Genomic DNA, 11,160 nt, shown 5'->3' on the forward strand with positions numbered 1-11,160 from the left:
AAGATCTTAATTTATTTGCTCGTAAACTCAAATGGATCAAATTTTTCAAACATCACAATAGAAAAAAATGTATGGAACTAGGGTTGGAAGAGTCTGATATGGAAGGCCTTGCAGCCTTGGAGGGGTTATTAGAGGAATCTGGAAGAGCTCCAGGTCTAGGCCCCTTTACCAACCTAAAAATGAAGAGTAGAAAGCTGCCACCTATAGGAGATTTTACTAATGTGGATTTATTTGTGGATATGGTGGGAGATGAGATCAAAAATCTGAGTCAGGACAGTAGGGGCATGGATAACAATTTGTCTTGGTCCGAACGATTAGCTTTGACCACTCTGGAGAAAAAACAGAACATCGTTCTAAAAGCATCTGATAAAGGTGGGAACATTGTGGTCATGAGTAGGGATGATTATAAAAAAATGTGCGAAGACATATTGTTTAACCATAACTGTTACACCATTTTAAAGGATAACCCCACAGCACTATTCAAGAAGGAGTTGCTGAGCATTCTGAGTGATGCAAAGAGCAGATCCTTGATTAGTGCTGGAGAGTTTGGGTTCCTGTACCCACAATTTCCGGTTATGGCGTGTTTTTATAGCCTGCCCAAAATCCACAAAGGGTATCCTCCCTTACGTGGCAGACCCATTGTTTCAGGCATTAATAATTTAACTCAAAATGTGAGTACTTATGTTGATCAGGTGTTGCGCCCTTTTGTCTTAAGTCTTACATCATATGTACGTGACACCATGGATGTCTTGAAACAGATTGATGGTATTTCTCTGGAGAAAGATACAATCCTGGCTAGTCTGGATGTTGAGGCGTTGTATTCATCCATACCTCACAAATGTGGTTATAAAGCGATCGAGTATTATTTGGGATCAAGAGGTACACAGTTTGCTGCCCATAACCAATTTGTTTTGCAGTTACTACAGTTTGTTCTTGAAAAAAATATATTTATTTTTGAAGACAAGATCTTTCATCAGCAATGTGGTACTGCAATGGGGAGTCCTGCTGCTCCCACCTATGCAAATTTATTTCTTGGCTGGTGGGAGGAGACAATTGTTTTTGGGGACGAGTTTGTCAATTGGACTTCATCTGTTGGATTATGGATTAGATATATTGATGACGTGCTTATTCTTTGGAACTCTACAGTTGATGAGTTCCATAAGTTCGTAGCAGCCCTCAACATAAATGATGTAGGACTTAGGTTTACATGTGAGATCAGTGAGAACGAACTGTCTTTTTTGGATTTGAAAATCATAAAAACGGAAGGAGGTACAATCCGCACAAAGGTACACCGGAAAGCAACAGCAACCAATAGTTTTTTGCAATGGAATAGCTGTCATCCTTATTCCCTCAAACGTGGCATTCCGAAAGGCCAATTCATGAGAGTACGCAGGAATTGTAGCTCTATGGGTGATTTTGAGTACCAGGCCCAGGAACTCAAAACAAGATTGAAGGATAGAGGATTCCCCGAGAGTGTCATTAGGAAGGCCTATGAGGGAGCAAGGGATGCAGATAGGCAATGTCTCTTGGTCCCTAAAAAACGGAGAGAAGAACAAGTTACCAGACTCATAGGCACCTATGACTCAAAACAAAATGACATTATGCAGATACTGAATAGGTATTGGCGTATTCTCAGTTCTGATATAGATCTAGTAGACCAGATCACACAGAGGCCATCTGTCACGTATCGGAGAGGGAAAAATATAAGGGACAGAGTCATGCACAGCTGTTTCGACCCCATTTCACCTAGGGGTACATGGCTGGATAGACAAATACCAGGCACTTTCAGATGTGGTAGCTGTAAAGCCTGCGATTTCATTCTTAAAGGGAATATTTTTACCAGTGTTGTCACACGGAAAAAATATAATATTCGGGATTACGTCAATTGCAAGACAGCAGGAGTAGTTTACCTCATCACGTGCCCATGCCCCCTAAACTATGTGGGTAAAACAGTACGACAATTTCGTCGTCGTATTAGGGAGCATGTTGGAGATATTATCCATGGTAGGGACACCCCAATATCCAAGCACGTGCATGCTAAGCACCAAGGCCAGGCAGCGGTGTTAAAGTTTCAAGCAATTGAACTTGTCAGACCCCCCAAAAGAGGAGGGGACTGGGACAACCTGATTTTACGGAAGGAAGCGCAGTGGATCCATAGACTGGAATGTATCCAACCAGCAGGTTTAAATGAGCAGACTAATTATACATGTTTTATCTAAATGTCTGATACCATCCCCCTATAGGTGGTTCACCTTGGGGTGGGTGAGTGTTTATCTGCATTTTGCATTGAGATGGCTACACTGATCAGCCAACACATACAGAGATCGGTTTGTCAGATTTTCTAAGATATAGGGACTTTAGCAACTTCGTTCACCTCATATGTGTTTATTTACTCTTGAGTTGCTTTGTGAGTTTGCCCACTTGTGGTGTTATACTGTCCCGCAAGATATACCTATAATATATTATCCTTTAGCGCTTACCTCCTCGTGTTTGGCAGTCCGGGCGATGTGTCCTTGGCTTCCGCTGCGCCTGCGCGTTCGGTATGATGCGGCCGATGATGACCCCTGGCTGTCAGCTGACGGCGGGGGGGTCACATGGGCAGGTGTCACGAATCGAGAGGGTGCTGTGATTGGTCAATTCATGTGTTGCCGCCAGATACGATGGGTGGAGTTTAGCGTTTATAGTAACCTAGCGCCTGCAATGAAGTATGCCGTTGACATCGATACGTGCATCTTCCCGTGACGCACAGCGGAATATCCGCTGTTGAATATTAATATCGCTGGTGATGAGGCCAGAGTTACCAAGATACGGACCCCTGAGGATGAGTATCTGAAACGCGTAGGGTCGTTTTATATCTATGGAATGTGTGCATTGGGGACAATTATATTGTGTTACACCCAGCGTTAGGAGTTCCGAGTCTGTCGGACACCTATGCTTCAATTAGGGTTTGTACTACTGTTGTGCCCTGGGTATATGCTGATTCCTACCAATATCGTTCAAACACAGAGATATAGATATCATAATAACTCAGTGTCTTTGTTTAATACATTTTTTAACTTTCACGGTGGGGCTTATGTCACAGTGGTGTACTACCCCTGTTTTTAAACTAGTTACTATTAAAGATATCTTTTTACTCAGTTGTTATTTCAGTGAAACCTTTAATTAAATTTCCTTATATTGTGGGAGCACAATTAGATTTCTATCTAACTATACAGTGAAATTATATTTAATTTATACAGTTAACAATTTCGGTTTATCTGGGTATGGCAGCCTTTGCACTCTCAGATTTAAACACAGAAGGGTGGATGAGTGAGGCTAAAAGCGTTTTTTCTGAATGTGAACTGGTGTATACAGTTCAGGGTGCGTCTCTTAAATCTACCTTTAAAAACCTTAATAGATTGCACAAAGATTATACTAGAAGTTGGTGGGAGATCCAGAGTCTGGAAAACTATTTAAAGAATAAAATAGTTCCCAGAGGCCTCAGGGTCCCCATTGTCCCAGCATTAAGATTAAAAACTGCTAATATAAAAGAAAGGTGGGAACAGGAGATTACAGGGAGTTCACTTAGGCTGATGCAGATTCTGGTAGAGGAAGAAAAAATTCAGTTCGACTCTATTAGTGCTGAGCTTAAAAAAGAGATTGAGGCAGCCAAGTCCTTGGTAGATACCCCTGGTTTTGATAAACGGGATAAAATCCTCCAACAAACTTTAGAGAGGTTCACCAATCATCTTAAGGAACGCAAACACTTCCAATTCCAGAGAGATCTACAGGAATTTAGGGAGAAAAAAGCGTATGATTTTGTCCATACACAACAACAACAATATCAACAGACCAATAGGGGGCCGAGGGAATCTGACCCTTCCACATCAGAGAGTGAAACCACAGACTCTGAAAGAGTGGGCCCATTTTTCGGTGGTAGTGGTGGGAAACAAAAATTTAGGGGAGGAGCTAGAGGTAGAAATAGAGGCCGTGGTAGAGCCTCTTCTAATAGTGGCAACAATTTTTTAGCCAACAATCCTCCCATTTCCCGCTATATGCTGAGGGGACAAAAGGATTAGTGAAGGGAAAAAATATGGATAGGCTACAAATTATTAACCTATCTGAATACAAGCTGAGTGCATCAGAGAACACATTATTAGAAAAAGGACTTTCTTTCGTCCCCACAGTTAAATTTGACTCTTTCTCGTGGATAAAAGATCTTAATTTATTTGCTCGTAAACTCAAATGGATCAAATTTTTCAAACATCACAATAGAAAAAAATGTATGGAACTAGGGTTGGAAGAGTCTGATATGGAAGGCCTTGCAGCCTTGGAGGGGTTATTAGAGGAATCTGGAAGAGCTCCAGGTCTAGGCCCCTTTACCAACCTAAAAATGAAGAGTAGAAAGCTGCCACCTATAGGAGATTTTACTAATGTGGATTTATTTGTGGATATGGTGGGAGATGAGATCAAAAATCTGAGTCAGGACAGTAGGGGCATGGATAACAATTTGTCTTGGTCCGAACGATTAGCTTTGACCACTCTGGAGAAAAAACAGAACATCGTTCTAAAAGCATCTGATAAAGGTGGGAACATTGTGGTCATGAGTAGGGATGATTATAAAAAAATGTGCGAAGACATATTGTTTAACCATAACTGTTACACCATTTTAAAGGATAACCCCACAGCACTATTCAAGAAGGAGTTGCTGAGCATTCTGAGTGATGCAAAGAGCAGATCCTTGATTAGTGCTGGAGAGTTTGGGTTCCTGTACCCACAATTTCCGGTTATGGCGTGTTTTTATAGCCTGCCCAAAATCCACAAAGGGTATCCTCCCTTACGTGGCAGACCCATTGTTTCAGGCATTAATAATTTAACTCAAAATGTGAGTACTTATGTTGATCAGGTGTTGCGCCCTTTTGTCTTAAGTCTTACATCATATGTACGTGACACCATGGATGTCTTGAAACAGATTGATGGTATTTCTCTGGAGAAAGATACAATCCTGGCTAGTCTGGATGTTGAGGCGTTGTATTCATCCATACCTCACAAATGTGGTTATAAAGCGATCGAGTATTATTTGGGATCAAGAGGTACACAGTTTGCTGCCCATAACCAATTTGTTTTGCAGTTACTACAGTTTGTTCTTGAAAAAAATATATTTATTTTTGAAGACAAGATCTTTCATCAGCAATGTGGTACTGCAATGGGGAGTCCTGCTGCTCCCACCTATGCAAATTTATTTCTTGGCTGGTGGGAGGAGACAATTGTTTTTGGGGACGAGTTTGTCAATTGGACTTCATCTGTTGGATTATGGATTAGATATATTGATGACGTGCTTATTCTTTGGAACTCTACAGTTGATGAGTTCCATAAGTTCGTAGCAGCCCTCAACATAAATGATGTAGGACTTAGGTTTACATGTGAGATCAGTGAGAACGAACTGTCTTTTTTGGATTTGAAAATCATAAAAACGGAAGGAGGTACAATCCGCACAAAGGTACACCGGAAAGCAACAGCAACCAATAGTTTTTTGCAATGGAATAGCTGTCATCCTTATTCCCTCAAACGTGGCATTCCGAAAGGCCAATTCATGAGAGTACGCAGGAATTGTAGCTCTATGGGTGATTTTGAGTACCAGGCCCAGGAACTCAAAACAAGATTGAAGGATAGAGGATTCCCCGAGAGTGTCATTAGGAAGGCCTATGAGGGAGCAAGGGATGCAGATAGGCAATGTCTCTTGGTCCCTAAAAAACGGAGAGAAGAACAAGTTACCAGACTCATAGGCACCTATGACTCAAAACAAAATGACATTATGCAGATACTGAATAGGTATTGGCGTATTCTCAGTTCTGATATAGATCTAGTAGACCAGATCACACAGAGGCCATCTGTCACGTATCGGAGAGGGAAAAATATAAGGGACAGAGTCATGCACAGCTGTTTCGACCCCATTTCACCTAGGGGTACATGGCTGGATAGACAAATACCAGGCACTTTCAGATGTGGTAGCTGTAAAGCCTGCGATTTCATTCTTAAAGGGAATATTTTTACCAGTGTTGTCACACGGAAAAAATATAATATTCGGGATTACGTCAATTGCAAGACAGCAGGAGTAGTTTACCTCATCACGTGCCCATGCCCCCTAAACTATGTGGGTAAAACAGTACGACAATTTCGTCGTCGTATTAGGGAGCATGTTGGAGATATTATCCATGGTAGGGACACCCCAATATCCAAGCACGTGCATGCTAAGCACCAAGGCCAGGCAGCGGTGTTAAAGTTTCAAGCAATTGAACTTGTCAGACCCCCCAAAAGAGGAGGGGACTGGGACAACCTGATTTTACGGAAGGAAGCGCAGTGGATCCATAGACTGGAATGTATCCAACCAGCAGGTTTAAATGAGCAGACTAATTATACATGTTTTATCTAAATGTCTGATACCATCCCCCTATAGGTGGTTCACCTTGGGGTGGGTGAGTGTTTATCTGCATTTTGCATTGAGATGGCTACACTGATCAGCCAACACATACAGAGATCGGTTTGTCAGATTTTCTAAGATATAGGGACTTTAGCAACTTCGTTCACCTCATATGTGTTTATTTACTCTTGAGTTGCTTTGTGAGTTTGCCCACTTGTGGTGTTATACTGTCCCGCAAGATATACCTATAATATATTATCCTTTAGCGCTTACCTCCTCGTGTTTGGCAGTCCGGGCGATGTGTCCTTGGCTTCCGCTGCGCCTGCGCGTTCGGTATGATGCGGCCGATGATGACCCCTGGCTGTCAGCTGACGGCGGGGGGGTCACATGGGCAGGTGTCACGAATCGAGAGGGTGCTGTGATTGGTCAATTCATGTGTTGCCGCCAGATACGATGGGTGGAGTTTAGCGTTTATAGTAACCTAGCGCCTGCAATGAAGTATGCCGTTGACATCGATACGTGCATCTTCCCGTGACGCACAGCGGAATATCCGCTGTTGAATATTAATATCGCTGGTGATGAGGCCAGAGTTACCAAGATACGGACCCCTGAGGATGAGTATCTGAAACGCGTAGGGTCGTTTTATATCTATGGAATGTGTGCATTGGGGACAATTATATTGTGTTACACCCAGCGTTAGGAGTTCCGAGTCTGTCGGACACCTATGCTTCAATTAGGGTTTGTACTACTGTTGTGCCCTGGGTATATGCTGATTCCTACCAATATCGTTCAAACACAGAGATATAGATATCATAATAACTCAGTGTCTTTGTTTAATAAATTTTTTAACTTTCACGGTGGGGCTTATGTCACAGTGGTGTACTACCCCTGTTTTTAAACTAGTTACTATTAAAGATATCTTTTTACTCAGTTGTTATTTCAGTGAAACCTTTAATTAAATTTCCTTATATTGTGGGAGCACAATTAGATTTCTATCTAACTATACAGTGAAATTATATTTAATTTATACAGTTAACAATTTCGGTTTATCTGGGTATGGCAGCCTTTGCACTCTCAGATTTAAACACAGAAGGGTGGATGAGTGAGGCTAAAAGCGTTTTTTCTGAATGTGAACTGGTGTATACAGTTCAGGGTGCGTCTCTTAAATCTACCTTTAAAAACCTTAATAGATTGCACAAAGATTATACTAGAAGTTGGTGGGAGATCCAGAGTCTGGAAAACTATTTAAAGAATAAAATAGTTCCCAGAGGCCTCAGGGTCCCCATTGTCCCAGCATTAAGATTAAAAACTGCTAATATAAAAGAAAGGTGGGAACAGGAGATTACAGGGAGTTCACTTAGGCTGATGCAGATTCTGGTAGAGGAAGAAAAAATTCAGTTCGACTCTATTAGTGCTGAGCTTAAAAAAGAGATTGAGGCAGCCAAGTCCTTGGTAGATACCCCTGGTTTTGATAAACGGGATAAAATCCTCCAACAAACTTTAGAGAGGTTCACCAATCATCTTAAGGAACGCAAACACTTCCAATTCCAGAGAGATCTACAGGAATTTAGGGAGAAAAAAGCGTATGATTTTGTCCATACACAACAACAACAATATCAACAGACCAATAGGGGGCCGAGGGAATCTGACCCTTCCACATCAGAGAGTGAAACCACAGACTCTGAAAGAGTGGGCCCATTTTTCGGTGGTAGTGGTGGGAAACAAAAATTTAGGGGAGGAGCTAGAGGTAGAAATAGAGGCCGTGGTAGAGCCTCTTCTAATAGTGGCAACAATTTTTTTAGCCAACAATCCTCCCATTTCCCGCTATATGCTGAGGGGACAAAAGGATTAGTGAAGGGAAAAAATATGGATAGGCTACAAATTATTAACCTATCTGAATACAAGCTGAGTGCATCAGAGAACACATTATTAGAAAAAGGACTTTCTTTCGTCCCCACAGTTAAATTTGACTCTTTCTCGTGGATAAAAGATCTTAATTTATTTGCTCGTAAACTCAAATGGATCAAATTTTTCAAACATCACAATAGAAAAAAATGTATGGAACTAGGGTTGGAAGAGTCTGATATGGAAGGCCTTGCAGCCTTGGAGGGGTTATTAGAGGAATCTGGAAGAGCTCCAGGTCTAGGCCCCTTTACCAACCTAAAAATGAAGAGTAGAAAGCTGCCACCTATAGGAGATTTTACTAATGTGGATTTATTTGTGGATATGGTGGGAGATGAGATCAAAAATCTGAGTCAGGACAGTAGGGGCATGGATAACAATTTGTCTTGGTCCGAACGATTAGCTTTGACCACTCTGGAGAAAAAACAGAACATCGTTCTAAAAGCATCTGATAAAGGTGGGAACATTGTGGTCATGAGTAGGGATGATTATAAAAAAATGTGCGAAGACATATTGTTTAACCATAACTGTTACACCATTTTAAAGGATAACCCCACAGCACTATTCAAGAAGGAGTTGCTGAGCATTCTGAGTGATGCAAAGAGCAGATCCTTGATTAGTGCTGGAGAGTTTGGGTTCCTGTACCCACAATTTCCGGTTATGGCGTGTTTTTATAGCCTGCCCAAAATCCACAAAGGGTATCCTCCCTTACGTGGCAGACCCATTGTTTCAGGCATTAATAATTTAACTCAAAATGTGAGTACTTATGTTGATCAGGTGTTGCGCCCTTTTGTCTTAAGTCTTACATCATATGTACGTGACACCATGGATGTCTTGAAACAGATTGATGGTATTTCTCTGGAGAAAGATACAATCCTGGCTAGTCTGGATGTTGAGGCGTTGTATTCATCCATACCTCACAAATGTGGTTATAAAGCGATCGAGTATTATTTGGGATCAAGAGGTACACAGTTTGCTGCCCATAACCAATTTGTTTTGCAGTTACTACAGTTTGTTCTTGAAAAAAATATATTTATTTTTGAAGACAAGATCTTTCATCAGCAATGTGGTACTGCAATGGGGAGTCCTGCTGCTCCCACCTATGCAAATTTATTTCTTGGCTGGTGGGAGGAGACAATTGTTTTTGGGGACGAGTTTGTCAATTGGACTTCATCTGTTGGATTATGGATTAGATATATTGATGACGTGCTTATTCTTTGGAACTCTACAGTTGATGAGTTCCATAAGTTCGTAGCAGCCCTCAACATAAATGATGTAGGACTTAGGTTTACATGTGAGATCAGTGAGAACGAACTGTCTTTTTTGGATTTGAAAATCATAAAAACGGAAGGAGGTACAATCCGCACAAAGGTACACCGGAAAGCAACAGCAACCAATAGTTTTTTGCAATGGAATAGCTGTCATCCTTATTCCCTCAAACGTGGCATTCCGAAAGGCCAATTCATGAGAGTACGCAGGAATTGTAGCTCTATGGGTGATTTTGAGTACCAGGCCCAGGAACTCAAAACAAGATTGAAGGATAGAGGATTCCCCGAGAGTGTCATTAGGAAGGCCTATGAGGGAGCAAGGGATGCAGATAGGCAATGTCTCTTGGTCCCTAAAAAACGGAGAGAAGAACAAGTTACCAGACTCATAGGCACCTATGACTCAAAACAAAATGACATTATGCAGATACTGAATAGGTATTGGCGTATTCTCAGTTCTGATATAGATCTAGTAGACCAGATCACACAGAGGCCATCTGTCACGTATCGGAGAGGGAAAAATATAAGGGACAGAGTCATGCACAGCTGTTTCGACCCCATTTCACCTAGGGGTACATGGCTGGATAGACAAATACCAGGCACTTTCAGATGTGGTAGCTGTAAAGCCTGCGATTTCATTCTTAAAGGGAATATTTTTACCAGTGTTGTCACACGGAAAAAATATAATATTCGGGATTACGTCAATTGCAAGACAGCAGGAGTAGTTTACCTCATCACGTGCCCATGCCCCCTAAACTATGTGGGTAAAACAGTACGACAATTTCGTCGTCGTATTAGGGAGCATGTTGGAGATATTATCCATGGTAGGGACACCCCAATATCCAAGCACGTGCATGCTAAGCACCAAGGCCAGGCAGCGGTGTTAAAGTTTCAAGCAATTGAACTTGTCAGACCCCCCAAAAGAGGAGGGGACTGGGACAACCTGATTTTACGGAAGGAAGCGCAGTGGATCCATAGACTGGAATGTATCCAACCAGCAGGTTTAAATGAGCAGACTAATTATACATGTTTTATCTAAATGTCTGATACCATCCCCCTATAGGTGGTTCACCTTGGGGTGGGTGAGTGTTTATCTGCATTTTGCATTGAGATGGCTACACTGATCAGCCAACACATACAGAGATCGGTTTGTCAGATTTTCTAAGATATAGGGACTTTAGCAACTTCGTTCACCTCATATGTGTTTATTTACTCTTGAGTTGCTTTGTGAGTTTGCCCACTTGTGGTGTTATACTGTCCCGCAAGATATACCTATAATATATTATCCTTTAGCGCTTACCTCCTCGTGTTTGGCAGTCCGGGCGATGTGTCCTTGGCTTCCGCTGCGCCTGCGCGTTCGGTATGATGCGGCCGATGATGACCCCTGGCTGTCAGCTGACGGCGGGGGGGTCACATGGGCAGGTGTCACGAATCGAGAGGGTGCTGTGATTGGTCAATTCATGTGTTGCCGCCAGATACGATGGGTGGAGTTTAGCGTTTATAGTAACCTAGCGCCTGCAATGAAGTATGCCGTTGACATCGATACGTGCATCTTCCCGTGACGCACAGCGGAATATCCGCTGTTGAATATTA

Source organism: Rhinoderma darwinii, chromosome 8 (genome assembly GCF_050947455.1).
Source record: "Rhinoderma darwinii isolate aRhiDar2 chromosome 8, aRhiDar2.hap1, whole genome shotgun sequence".
Taxonomy (NCBI): Eukaryota; Metazoa; Chordata; class Amphibia; order Anura; family Rhinodermatidae; genus Rhinoderma; species Rhinoderma darwinii.